Raw genomic sequence first — 13,029 nt, forward strand, 5'->3', positions numbered from 1 at the left:
AGCTCAAGGCTAGCGCTCTATCACTTGAGCCACAGCACCACTTCCAGCTTTTTTTCTTTTTGCTTATGTGGTGCTAACGAATCAAACCCAGGGCCTCAGGCATGCAAGGCAAGCGCTCTACTACTGAGCCACCTTCCCAGCCCCAGGAGTTTTTAATTCTTAAGACAAAAACTTTAAGGATAAAGTAAAGATGTGATTAGAAAAGGGTATTGTAGTTGTCTTTTGCTGTTGCCATTACAAAGCTGATTCTTTGGTTTTCAGGATGATGTTTCCCAAGCTTTTATACAAACAAACTATTTTGGAAACAAGTTTAGGTTCTGATCCAATATATCTAGATTGGAACCCAGGAAACTGCACTTCCAGAAAGTTCAGGTAATGAAAAACAAAACAAATCAGGATCAGGATTCAGGAAAGGACTTCATTACACAAATTCAGTGAAAATAAATGTGCACAAAATAAAACTTGGATGTTCATAAAATTTCTAGATGATTCATATTCAAGTTTGAGATGGACTTTGATTTCTATAAACAAACTAAATAATTCTATACCAATAGGGAAACATAATCAGAGTGCCTTTGAGTAAATAAAAAAGAGAAAACGAGAATTCCCTTCTAAGACTAAATATGGGTATTGCTCTATCCTGAAGCACCTAGATGAGTTATGAAGTAGATCTGGCCTAATAACCATTAGTGATTCTATATTTAAATAAAAAAGCTAAAAGGTAATATAGAAGGTGAGCATGGTTGCTCAAGCCTGTAATCCTAGCTACTTAAGAGGCAGTGATTGGAGGATTTGGGTTCAAAGCTAGCCTAAGCAAAAGGAAACTTTCACAAGATGTCATCTCAATGGCTGGGCACATGGTGTACACTTGTCATTCTAGCTATGTGGGAAAGCACAAATAGAAGGATAAAAAGCAAGCTGACCTAGGCATCAAGCAAGATCTTATCTGGAAAATAAGCAATGCAAAACAAGGCTTGTGGAGTGTCTCGAATAGTAAAGTGTCCTAAATTCAGTCCCCTTACTGTCAAAAGAGAAAAAAAAAAAAACAACAACAAAACTGTCAAATATGTGATATCAGGCACTGACAAAAAGAAAAGTATAGTAGAGTCACAAGATGGCCTATCAAGAATGTTAAGGTTTAATGAATATATTCTCATGGAAATTAGTAGGCGCAGAGAAGTGGGTAATCATTAAAGCCATGACTTACTCAGACCACACATCCTTTGGGACCTAGTACAAAGTAGTAGTTAAAAGGATTGATGTTCGTTTCCCAGCCATAATTTGTAGAAGAGACACACACAAGTGAAGGCCATATGGACATTATACAGGCACATACATACTCAACCAAAACCATTTGAAAACACTTGATAATATTTCTTGAATGACCATGTAATTGTAACCCCTCTGTGCGGTATTTTTCCAATATAAAAAAAGAAAAATATATTTCTTGAATGAATTCAAGAATATCAGAATTCTGTTCTAAATAGCTGAATTTTAATTTGTGTGATTAGCATCTAAAGTGTTTGAGGGTGACAACTAACATTCTTCAGCCTCAAGAAAGCTAAGTCTCGTCATTATACTTTTATTTGTTTAGGATTACAAGAGGACCTGGAGGAGGGTATTATGTTTGTATTGCAAGTATTAAAAATCAGTAAGAAATGTTTAACAAAACAGTAAGGTGTTGGGTGCCAAGAAGATAAAAGTACACTTTTGTTGATAAAAAAACCCACTGAAATTTCAAGACTGGAACAAGAAAGACACAGCTTTTTAGAAGTGGCACCTACTCAAATGGAAGAGAGCAGCACAATTCCATTTGGTTTTGAGCCTAGTCTAGTCTGGCAGAGTGGAGCTGTCTGAGGGCTCTCGAGCCCTGGAGAGCACTTTCTGGCACTGCATGAAGGAAGGGACTGGTACATTCTCTTTGTTCACAGACTGGCTTTCTAAATCACCCAATTCTATTACTACTATTCTCTAGGTTCCTTATTTAATCCTTTAGCTACAGGCTTGTTTTCCCAACCACTCCCAATCACAATTAAGTTTTTATCTTTAGTCTTTAGGCATATTCTCCATTCTAGCTCTGACCCTGCTGATTCATGGTAATAGCTTTACTTCATTTTTCAAATGAACTCCTGACCTCCACTGAGTAATGCCTCTCTTTATATCACAGTCTCAGGATTGTTTGGCATTTATCATCTGGTCCAATTACCCCTTTTTTTGGTCTGTACTGAAGTTTATACTCCAGGCCTCATTCTTGTTAAGCTTTACTATTTGAGCCATGCCTCCAGATATGTTTTAGGTGATTATTTTGGAGATAGAGTCTATTGAACTTTTCTACCCAGGCTGGCCTCAAATTGTGGTCCTTCAGATCTCAGCCTCTTGAATAACTAGGATTATAGGCATGAGATACTACCACCTGGCCTCTTGTCTACTTTTTAAATAGGTTACACCACAAATCACTTCTTTGAGTAAAGGTCTTCTTTTACTTTTTTTATTCTCATAAATAATATAATTTTTAGATTGATTCCTACCTTAACTATTGTGAATAGTGCTACTATAAACATGAGTGCATAAGTATCTCTATTGTATGGTGTCTTACATTCCTTAAGATTTATGTGTAGACACTAAAGCTACCAGCACAACTACGTTTATTGCAACATTATTTACCATAGCTAAGATATGGAACCAACCCAGATGCCCCTCAGTAGATGAATGGATCAAGAAAATGTGGTATATATACACAATGGAATTCTTTTTTTTTTTTTTTGGGTCCAGTCGTGGGGCCTGAACTCTGGGCCTGGGCACTGTCCCTCAGCTCTTCAGCTCAAGGCTAGCGCTCTACCACTTGAGTCACAGCGCCACTTCCAGCTTTTTTTTTTCTTTTTTGCTTATGTGGTGCTGAGGAATCGAACCCAGGGCCTCAAGCATGCAAGGCAAGTGCTCTACCACTGAGCCACCTTCCCAGCCCGATACACAATGGAATTCTATGCCTCCATCAGAAAGAATGACATTGCCCCATTTGTTAGGAAATGGAAAAACTTGGAAAAAATTATATTAAGTGAAGTAAGCCAGGCCCAAAGAAACGTAGGTCCCATGGTTTCCCTTATTTGTAATATCTAGTATATGTATGAGTCAAGCGGAAAAGGTCAGATAATGTGATGTCAGGAAAATGAACCCTTAGATGTGTATTTTAATGTTTTTTTCTTTCATGCATGTGTTTCTAACGCATTTATAAGATTATTTCTTTGTTGCTTTGTATGTCCCTCTCCCACAGTATAACCCCTGCTTTCACTATATTTGATGTCAGTATAACTTGTGGAGGAGATGGGGAAAAACCAGTTGTTTAAGGATACAGGTGGACCTGTTGCAACAATGAGAAGTACAAGTTGTCATGTCCAAAACGAGCTTTACAATGTCGGTGCGGGGGGGGGGGGGGGGGGGGGAAGGGGGGGAAGGAGAAGGATTGGGATTGGGGGAGGGGGGAGGCTGGGAAGGGATGTGAAGGGTAAACAAAGGAGGAGGCTGCAATGCTTGGTAAGAAATGTACGCATTATCCTGCCCATGTAATTGTAACTCCTCTGTACAGTATGTTCACAAATAAAATAAAATAAAATTTTAAAAAAGATTTATGTGTAGATATGGTGTAGCAGGATTCTATGGTAGTTGTATTTTTAGCTTCAGTATAATTTTATTTTTGAGGAATCTCTACTTTGATATTGTTGTTTATTTTCAAGCATAATGAAGAATAAAATTATCTCCTTTGCAGGAAAATGAATGAAACTACAGAGCAACTGCATTAAGTGAAATAAGCCAGACTTAGGAACACAATTTATTATGTTTTCTTTCCTATGCAAAATCTCAACCTAAAAGAAAATATGACATGAAGGTAAAGGAGGATTGTATGAGGGGAAACCAGTGGGAGAGGAAGTAAGAAGAAGGGATGGAGGGGGATGAATATCATCATATGATCAAGGTACATTAAATTCATGCATGAAGATTGCATAATGAAGTCCATTGCATTATTTAAAATTGGAAAGAGTAATAGAGGGGATGAATATGATCAAAGTATATTATGTTCATGTATGGAAATATAACAAAATCTGTACATTTAATATATGCTAATAAAAAGATACCTTCCCAAAGTGTAAGCTGTTTAGCGCTCAACATGAAAAAAAAGAAAATCTATGTTCCATAATCATCGAATAATTCCTACATCTTGATGACTAAGTGGATTTAAGAAAAAATGCATATAAAATGTCAGTCATAACTGGGTGCTGGTGGCTCATGCCTGTAACCCTAGCTACTCAGGAGGCCGAGATCTGAGGATCACAGTTTAAAGCCAGACCAGGCAAGAAAGTCCATGAGACTCTTATTTCCAGTAAACCACCAGAAAACTGAAAGTGGCATTGTAGCATAGTGGTAGAGTGCTTGCCTTGAGCTGAAGAGCTCAGGGACAGGGTTCAGACCCACAGTTCAAGCCTCAGGACCAACAAAACAAAACAAAACAAAACAATGTCACCCATATGCCCAGACGGATGATAGCTAGATAGAGCTTGGGTAATATGTTCTCTAAAAAGAGAAGATATCTATCATTTGTTATGAAATAATATATTCCATTTGTGGCCATATTTTATACATTTCTTAGTTCAAAGTTAGACAGGCAGCTAAATTTAGATCAACATACATGCCTTTGCTTTGCAACTAAGATTACATGCTTGGTACCTGTGCTCATCAAATAAAACCCCTATAAAATTATTTTCCATTTCATTCGTAGCCTCATTGACTTAAAACTATTGTCCCTTATTCTTAAAATAAATTATTTTAATTTTATTTCATTTTATTGTGATTTTAAATGAATGCCTTTTTTAGAAATAGCTAATCATTTTTACACATACAATACTAATTTAAAAATCAGCATCCACAGACTATGCTCTTAGGCAGAGGCAGGATTGCAAATTTGAGGCTAGCCTGGGCTAGTGAGCTCTAGGCAGATTAGTCTTCATATTAGAAACTATTTTTTTTTAATAGGAGACTAAAGGGATGGATAAGACACCTATGCTCTTTTCCACCTCCGATTTCAAATTCCTTCTTGACAGCTGTCTTTCAAAAATAAAATAAGAAGATAAAACTTATAGACCACTGTGGGAACTTAATTTTTTAAACTTCAAGTTTCATAGCTTTTAGTCAGACCTTAACAAATTTTCTTTAGTGATGACTGGTCAGTTTAAGGAATTTTAAACTGAAATAACAATATTTCTTAATTGAAATAACAATATTCCTTAATTTTATAAGAAGTTCTAATAAATAATAATAACACAGGAGAACTCTTAATATGCATCCAGCCTGGAAGGATTGAAGCCAAAATGAACATCCCTGAACTCTGAATGAACAGTTCATTTACATGTGGATTTGCTCATTGAATTTGAAAAGTGTGTTGTTAAATCCATGGAGAAAAGAGCTAGTTCCTGTCTGTACTGATTTGTATCCAAACCATAAAGAAACTAACTATTAATTTTGGAATATAAATTCATTAAATTACATATTTTGCTATTTTTCATTATGGGAATACTGACTTCAAAATGTCTTCTAACAATACTAAGAAAAATAAAATAACATATTCATCTTGTACACTTTAAAACTATGCTCTCCAATATCTAATAGACATTAAAATATTGCATAATGACAATGCTAATCTCAAATCAATATTTCTATTAGTTCTGATAAATAAATGGAAATTTTTCCATGCCAATAAATTCAAGCCACAATTACATATTTTTGTATTTACCATTCAATGACTCTTTAGCTTAAATCTAAAAGTTAAGTGGGATGAAAGGAATAAAAGGTTCATGGGAGGAAGGGAACAGAATGAACAATAACTGAGAGGCTGGAAGAAGCTCTTGAAGAGGATCTGTGGATGGAATGTAATGAGGGACAAGGAAGTGAAAGAGGAGATTTGTGAAGTTAGCAGGGGCAGGATCATAGGCAATAATATTATGTCTTACTAGGGATTTTGGCCTGCGTGTTAAGAGCAAGACACTGTCCAATCAATCTGTGGATGTCTAGGCCATCTGCTGAGTTAAGCAATGCTGGAAAAAGCTGACAAATTTCTCTTTTTGAGAGATGGGGAGTGGAGCAGGCACACTGAGTCTGATGTGCCTATAAAATGTTTGAGCTGGGGGCATAAGACTGTAATCAAGTCTGAAGAAGTGCTGAGGGGTGGGAGGGCGCTGGCAGGGCAGACCTGAGCGACTGGAGGCAAAATGCAGGACCCCAATGCAGACACTGAGTGGAAGGACATCTTACGCAGAAAGGGCATCCTGGCTGCGAAGGAAAGTCTAAAAGAGTTGGAAAGGGAGGCAGAAGAGGAGGAACAGCGAATCCTCCAGCATTCAGTAGTGAAAACGTATGAAAATATGACTTTGGAAGAGTTGGAAGAGAATGAAGATGAATTTAATGAGGAGGATGAACGGGGTATTGAGCTGTACAAGCAGCGAAGACTGGCTGAGTGGAAAGAAACTCAACTGAAGAATAAGTTTGGATTAGTTTTGAAGATCTCAGGAAAGGATTATGTTCAAGAAGTTACCAAAGCTGGTGAAGGCTTGTGGGTAGTCTTGCACCTTTACAAACAAGGGATTCTCCTGTGTGCCCTTATAAATCAACACTTCAATGAGCTTGCCAGGAAGTTTCCTGATGTCAAGTTTATCAAGGCCATTTCAACAACCTGCATACCAAACTACCCTGGCAGGAATTTGCCCACTATATTTGTATACCTTGGAGGTGATATCAAGGCACAGTTCATTGGTCCCCTGGTGTTCGGTGGAATGACTCTGACAAGAGATGAGCTGGAGTGGAAACTATCTCGGTCTGGAGAGATCAAGACAGACCTAGAGGAGAACCCCAAGAAACCCACTGAAGACAAGCTGCTATCCTTAGTGCGGGGCTCTGTCCCCATGAGGAGCATCAGCAGCTCCAACAGTGACTGAACTCTCACAAGACTTCAGCAGCCATAACTTTCAAACTTTTTTGATGTGACATATAATCTGGATGTATCTTCAGAAGAAAAAAGAAAAAGCAAATCTTTTTTGGTTTTTAGCCTTTTCACAACTATACTTTAAATGTTATATATTTCAGAAATTAATGCTGAGAATTACATTAAATTTCTGGAAACTCAAAAAAAAGACTGTAATCATAGAATTTGGGAGGTAAGGGCAGGAAGCTGGGACAGGAAAATCATGAGTCTGAGGACAGCAGTGATAAAGTTCTTTCAGCCCCCACATCTTTACCCACACCTGTTGTTTCTTGATGGTAGACATTTTGCCTAGAGTGAGATGGGATCTCCATGTAGTTTTGATTTACATTTCACTGAGTAAAGACACTGAAAAAATTTTAATGTGTTTATTGACAATTTATACTTTTTCATAGGTTTATATATGTCTTTTAAATATAATCTTCTTGGTTATATTAATAGCTAAATGTTTCATGTGGTACAACAGGTACAGAGTCTGGGAGGGCTGCAATCGGGAAAGAGGGTTGGGTTTTGACTGACTGGAATTCCATCTTAAGCATTTAATTCTATGTTCTCTCCTTTACATTGAAGTGCTCAAGTGCAGACTAAAAACAAAAGTTACAGGTTGAAAATATGGCATTTGACTATATTCATTTTCTCCTTACTTTCTATCCTTAATTTCCCCTCAGTTTACCTGTATTCCCTTTGACCCCCAAGAGACTAAGAACAAAATGTTCTTTGAAAATTGTTAGGTAGGGTCAACAACTGCTAGTGATGAATGCATTTGCCAGGAATTATTGTTATAATGGGACTTTCAATAAGAACAGACTCTTTATGCTACTACTCTTAGCAGGCATTAAATCAAAAAGAGCAAAGGAAAAGGAAAAGCTCTGAATTCAAGCATATAAACATATCACCTCCCTTTCTAGTTTCTTGCCAATTTCCTGAATCTTGTCAGTATATATTGTGAGTGTTATAAGATTTAGGAGGTTTCTGGTAAGGAAAATTATTTGTACTTTTGAAAGAGAGTATGTGAGGAAATGGGAAGTTAAAGGCTAATTGCTTTGCCCAAGCAGGAACAAAACTGGGCTGCTGTTCAAGATTTCTTTTTAATTTTGATGCTAAATTAGCTTTTAAAATCATAGCAAAGGGGGAAACTAAGTAATTCTCTATGATACAGCAGATGTATTAAGAAACCATTCATTACTCTTAATAGAGAAAATAAATTTCCCTAAATAAAAATGTGTGGAAGAAAAATTGCTTTATCATTCAGAAATATTTTCAACCTGAAAAGTTTTAGATTTCTGGCCAGGCACTGGTGGTTCACACCCGTAATCCTAGCTATTCAGGAGGCTGAGATTTGAGGATGGTGGTTTGAAATCAGCCCAGCAGCATGGTCCATAAGACTTTTATCTCCAGTTAACAACCAGAAAACTGGAAGTGGCTCCGGGGCTCAAAGTGGTAGAACATTAGTCCTGAACAAAAGAACTCAAGTATAGTAGCCAGGCCCTAAATTCAAGCCCCACAACTGACAAAAAATATAGTGTAACTGTGACCCCTCTGTACATCCCCTTGACAATTAAAAAAAAAGTGAAATGCAAAAAAAATATAGTTCATGTGGGCACAAAACACCTAATTGCATGTAAATAAAACTTTTGAAGATATTCATCTATTTGTCCATCTAAAATTTCATATTAGATTTAAGGGGAGTCTGAAATTGTTTTCAAATAGATTTTGAACCATATCAAATTTGTTCCTTTCTGGTTGACAAGGAGAGAATATCAACAGTATCACAGTCACGATAAGCACATAGTGCATGATATGCAAGTGATAACTTCTTTCTAAACAAATGGATGAGCCTGAAAACTCAGACATGTATTTACTCTGCTATGTCTGAGAAATGAATTATAGAAAGAACATCAAAAGCAAGCCAGCTTCCAATATTAAACAAAACAGTTTTTGATTGCAAATTAAATATTATTCAAACACAAATGCTTATCTCAGTTGAGTTCTTTGCATTTCCTTGTAGTGTCAATGAAATCTAACTGTAGATCATTCAGAATAATCATTGGGTTGGTATTCTAAAATTGTCAGTCTTTATTTATAAAGATCAATTAAACACTAGCCAAACAGGGAGAAAGATCTTTGCTTAAGAGTTTACCTCCAATTACTGAAAGCAACTTTGGATTTTTTTGCCTCTCAATTTTATTTTCAAATATTATAAAAATAAAAGACCAGGGCAAGTTCATGAACTTTAAAGTAAATAAAATTTAACTTTCTAGAAGGAAGCATCGAATTTAAGGTTGAATGTTATTTTATACGTTCTTGAAATTTGAAGCTGACCATACTTAATACAAGTTGCATTTTTCATATTCACTATCTTTAGTGCTCTTATTGTGGAGTTGTTTTTTTTTTTACCTTTGGAAGTGCTAGGAGTTCAGATTTATGCATTAGAGGCCAAGTGACTTGGAAGTTTTGATCATCAAGGTGATATATAGAGGGGTTACAGTTACATAAGTAAGGTAATAAGTACATTTCTTGCCAAACTTATTACCCTTTCCCTCATCTGTAATCTTATAGTCAAAGTGTTCTCAATGTTCAGGTAGGACAGGGTAGTGAGTGTTGCAGTACAGTTTCTCATCACTAGACCGGCTTAGTTGTCAAAATTTTGCTCATATTCTCAGGGTATGATGTCTGATATCCAGCACCACACAGAGAAGGAAAACTGAAGTCTCTTGTATTTCTTGTATATGGGTTAAAGTTAAGTGGGTTGAACATAAGTCTGATGAAGGGTCAGGTGTCCACTTCTGCACTACCTCAACCTTAGAAGTTTTTCTTCTTTGTGTACTGGAACCCACAGCTGGCTGCTTGGTGCTTTTGGTCTATGGATCAGCTAGATTCCCACTTGCTTCATCCACAGTCAGCAGCTAACTACTGAATGTCAGTACTCAGCCAGCCACTGGTAGGTGTTGTTTCTCCAGCAAGTCTCAAGCTATGCAACTTGCTCTAGATAGGAAAAGTATAGCATAGACCACCATGTGTTCCATTGCCCAGGGACCCAGAGTTGCTTTAATTTCTCACTTTTCTTACATGAAAGTCCCTCCCTGTCCATGACCATCTATCACAGCTGTTGAACTGTAAGATTCTGTAACTGACAGTTTCAGGATTCCTGAGCTGAAAGTATTTCTTGTTTTACAAGTCCCCAATCTCAAATTCTGCTTCTCATGTATGCTAATTCAAAATAAAATAAAATATTGTTAAATGAAAATAACTACCCCTCACCTGCCTGGATTCTGATCTCCAAAGCCAGTTGGCAGTTCTTGGACAGTAAGCTCTCTACCAGCCAAGTGTCAAGTACTTTGTTGCAGAAAATGATTCTCAGGCATGAAATTTCTGTCACAGTGCAGGACAGAACCACTGAGTGCTGCATCTTTCACTTCTCTTCCTCCTGTTGACTTCTTAGCTCACCTGCCTCAGAACCTCTCCCTCTCCATGAACCTCTTGCTGTCTCCTTCCTAGGTTCTATATTAGGTGTTTCAAACAGTCTTAACTGTGATTTCTCCCTTTTCAAGACCCAACAATCTCAGTCTCAAACAGGATACCCTAACTCAAGATGACAGTTCATCACATGAAATATGAAGAATATTATGAAAAATATGAATAATATGAAGAAATATGAAGAATAAAAAGCTGCACCATCAGATGCTGACCTGTCATGCTGAGGGGTCACTGCCCCACTTGGTCCACATACTTGGGTTGAAGGGTCAAGGGATATCCCATGGCTAGGTCTGTCACCATGCTTACTTTGTGGTAGAGGTTACATTTGTTCTCCTCCCCATTGGGGGAGCTGTGGGTAGTCATAAACTATTTAATATATTTTGTGATCTTTCTGTTTTACTATACTTTTCTGCTGTCTTGTTCCTCTTCTGTGGTTCTTGGCACTTTTCGTCTCTGGTTTTTCTGAATATTGTTCCTCTTTGTTGCCCAGATTCTTTTTATTCACAAAGTCTGTTTAAGTTATCTTCTACTCCACCATCTTGCTGTTTTCCTCTGACTGTCACTTTTAAGAAAAGTCTTTTACTTTTCACTATAAAGACCTCTTTATTTACTGTGCTCTTTCCTGCCTGCTAGATGATCTTTTCACTGCTGTGATGATACCATAGTACTAAACACTGTATCAAGCAAGAACCAAAGCCACCACAACTTCACCAACTGCTGTCTGCCCACTAGTAACACTTTTTATCCTGCATTTAAAAACCTCATGGGATAAGTAAGTTCATGACTCATTTATAAACACTTCTCTTTACTTCCCAGTTATGATCTCCAATAGTTTCCTTAACTACAATGACTATACATTGCTTTCTGTCAAAAGATATAACTTCATACCTTTTCTCAACTTCCCTCGACTCCTTTCCTCAATAAAGTAATTTCTGAATGGCTTAACTGATTCCTGGGCAAATAATGTTTGCCTATCATGTTGAGGACACTTTGTTCATGAGACAGCTAAACTGGGTGCATCTATTTCTTACTCCTGAAGGAGTCAGCATTTGTCCTATCTATTTCATTAAATCAGAGCCCTAAAGGTAGATGCTTCACTATATTCTTAATAGTTACCAATTGAAAGCAAACTGAAATTTTATAAATAACTGTGCCATTCTGTTGAAAAGCAAAATCTCATTGACTAGGTCAACCAAACCTCTTCCTATATTAGGTGTTTGCTTTTACTGGTGGCCCCACAGTTCTCTCAAACAAGGAAGCACATGGTGTTTCCTGTCCTTCCTGTTACCTTGCAGGAAATGCTTACTTTGGGTAATCATGGATATACTAGATGGAAAAGCTAGCAGAGGAGACAGAGGAGAAGCTAACACCAAACCCAGATTTGTTGTGAGGCAGGGGCACTGCTTGGTAAGGTGTTTGTGTTTGGCTTTTTATATCCACTCCCTACCTGGTTCTTTTTCTAAGCCCAATATATACATAAACAGTAATCATGTACACTAGCACTACTTCGTGTACATGAGAAGTCAAAATGTTAGGTGCTAATGTATTTTCACTTTATATATTTTCTTCCAAAAATTCCTACTATGCAAATTCACTATCCATTGAAAACAATAACTCATTTCATAACTACCAAAGTAAAAATTTTTCACTCTGTCATTAAGAAAAAAGGAAAACATAAAATCTACATTACACCACACACACACACACACACACACACACACACACACACACACAATCACTAACATAAAATATTTTCTATCTTTCTTTCTTTTTTTTTTTTGGTCGGTGGTGGGGCTTGAACTCTGGGCCTAGGCGCTGTCCCTAAACTCTTCAGCTCAAGGCGAGCACTCTACCACTTGAGCCATAATACCACTTCCAGTTTACAGGTGGTTAATTGGAGATTAGAGTCTCACATGCTTTCCTGCCTGGCTTTGAACTGCAATCCTCAGATCTCAGCCTCCTGAGTAGCTAGGATTACTAGCATAAGCCATTAGCGCCCAGCTTAATATTATTTTCAACACAGAGGAAGGAGTAAGATAAAAGTCAGTAGTGGTAAGAGAAAAACAATGAGGAGGCAGCAATGCTTTTTAAGAAATGTACTCATTACCTTGTTCATGTAATTGTAACCCCACTGTATGGTATTTTCACAATAAAAAACTTATTAATAAAAAAATCAGTAGTACTCACTACAAGCTGAATATGATGTTGATTCATATTCTCCAAGAAGCAGGCTTCAAGACAGAATTAGACATTTGGAAGGATTGTAGGGGAAAAACAAAGGAGGAGACAACAATGCTTGATAAGAAATGTACTTATTACCTTGCTCATGTAACTGTAACCCCTCCTCTGTACAGTATTCTCACAATAAAATACTTATTTTAAAAAAGAATTAGACATATAGGAAATACACTAAGAAGTGCTATTCTGAAGCACAAGAAAGTGGCTGCATAGAAGAAGCTGATGAGGGCCTTCAGATCATGCTGCAGTTTTTTTTTATACTTCTTCACTTGTAACCGATTTAAATTGTT

The 13,029-nt window shown here is 37.1% G+C and overlaps 1 long non-coding RNA gene and 1 pseudogene across 1 annotated transcript in view; one reads left to right on the plus strand and one right to left on the minus strand.

Moving 5' to 3' along the window:
- The window catches only part of LOC138819182 (uncharacterized), a 54,475-nt gene extending 43,992 nt beyond the window's left edge, over positions 1 to 10,483 (minus strand). Inside the window, exon 1 of the long non-coding RNA XR_011369346.1 lies at positions 10,286 to 10,483. This is a non-coding gene — a long non-coding RNA (uncharacterized lncRNA). The remainder of the gene's footprint in view (positions 1 to 10,285) is intronic.
- LOC138819314 (phosducin-like protein 3 pseudogene) lies at positions 6,258 to 6,980 on the plus strand (annotated as a pseudogene).
- Positions 10,484 to 13,029: the final 2,546 nt, after the last annotated feature.

The sequence above is a fragment of the Dipodomys merriami genome, unplaced genomic scaffold (genome assembly GCF_024711535.1).
Source record: "Dipodomys merriami isolate MVZ:Mamm:240054 unplaced genomic scaffold, mDipMer1.0.p SCAF_8, whole genome shotgun sequence".
NCBI classification, from domain to species: domain Eukaryota; kingdom Metazoa; phylum Chordata; class Mammalia; order Rodentia; family Heteromyidae; genus Dipodomys; species Dipodomys merriami.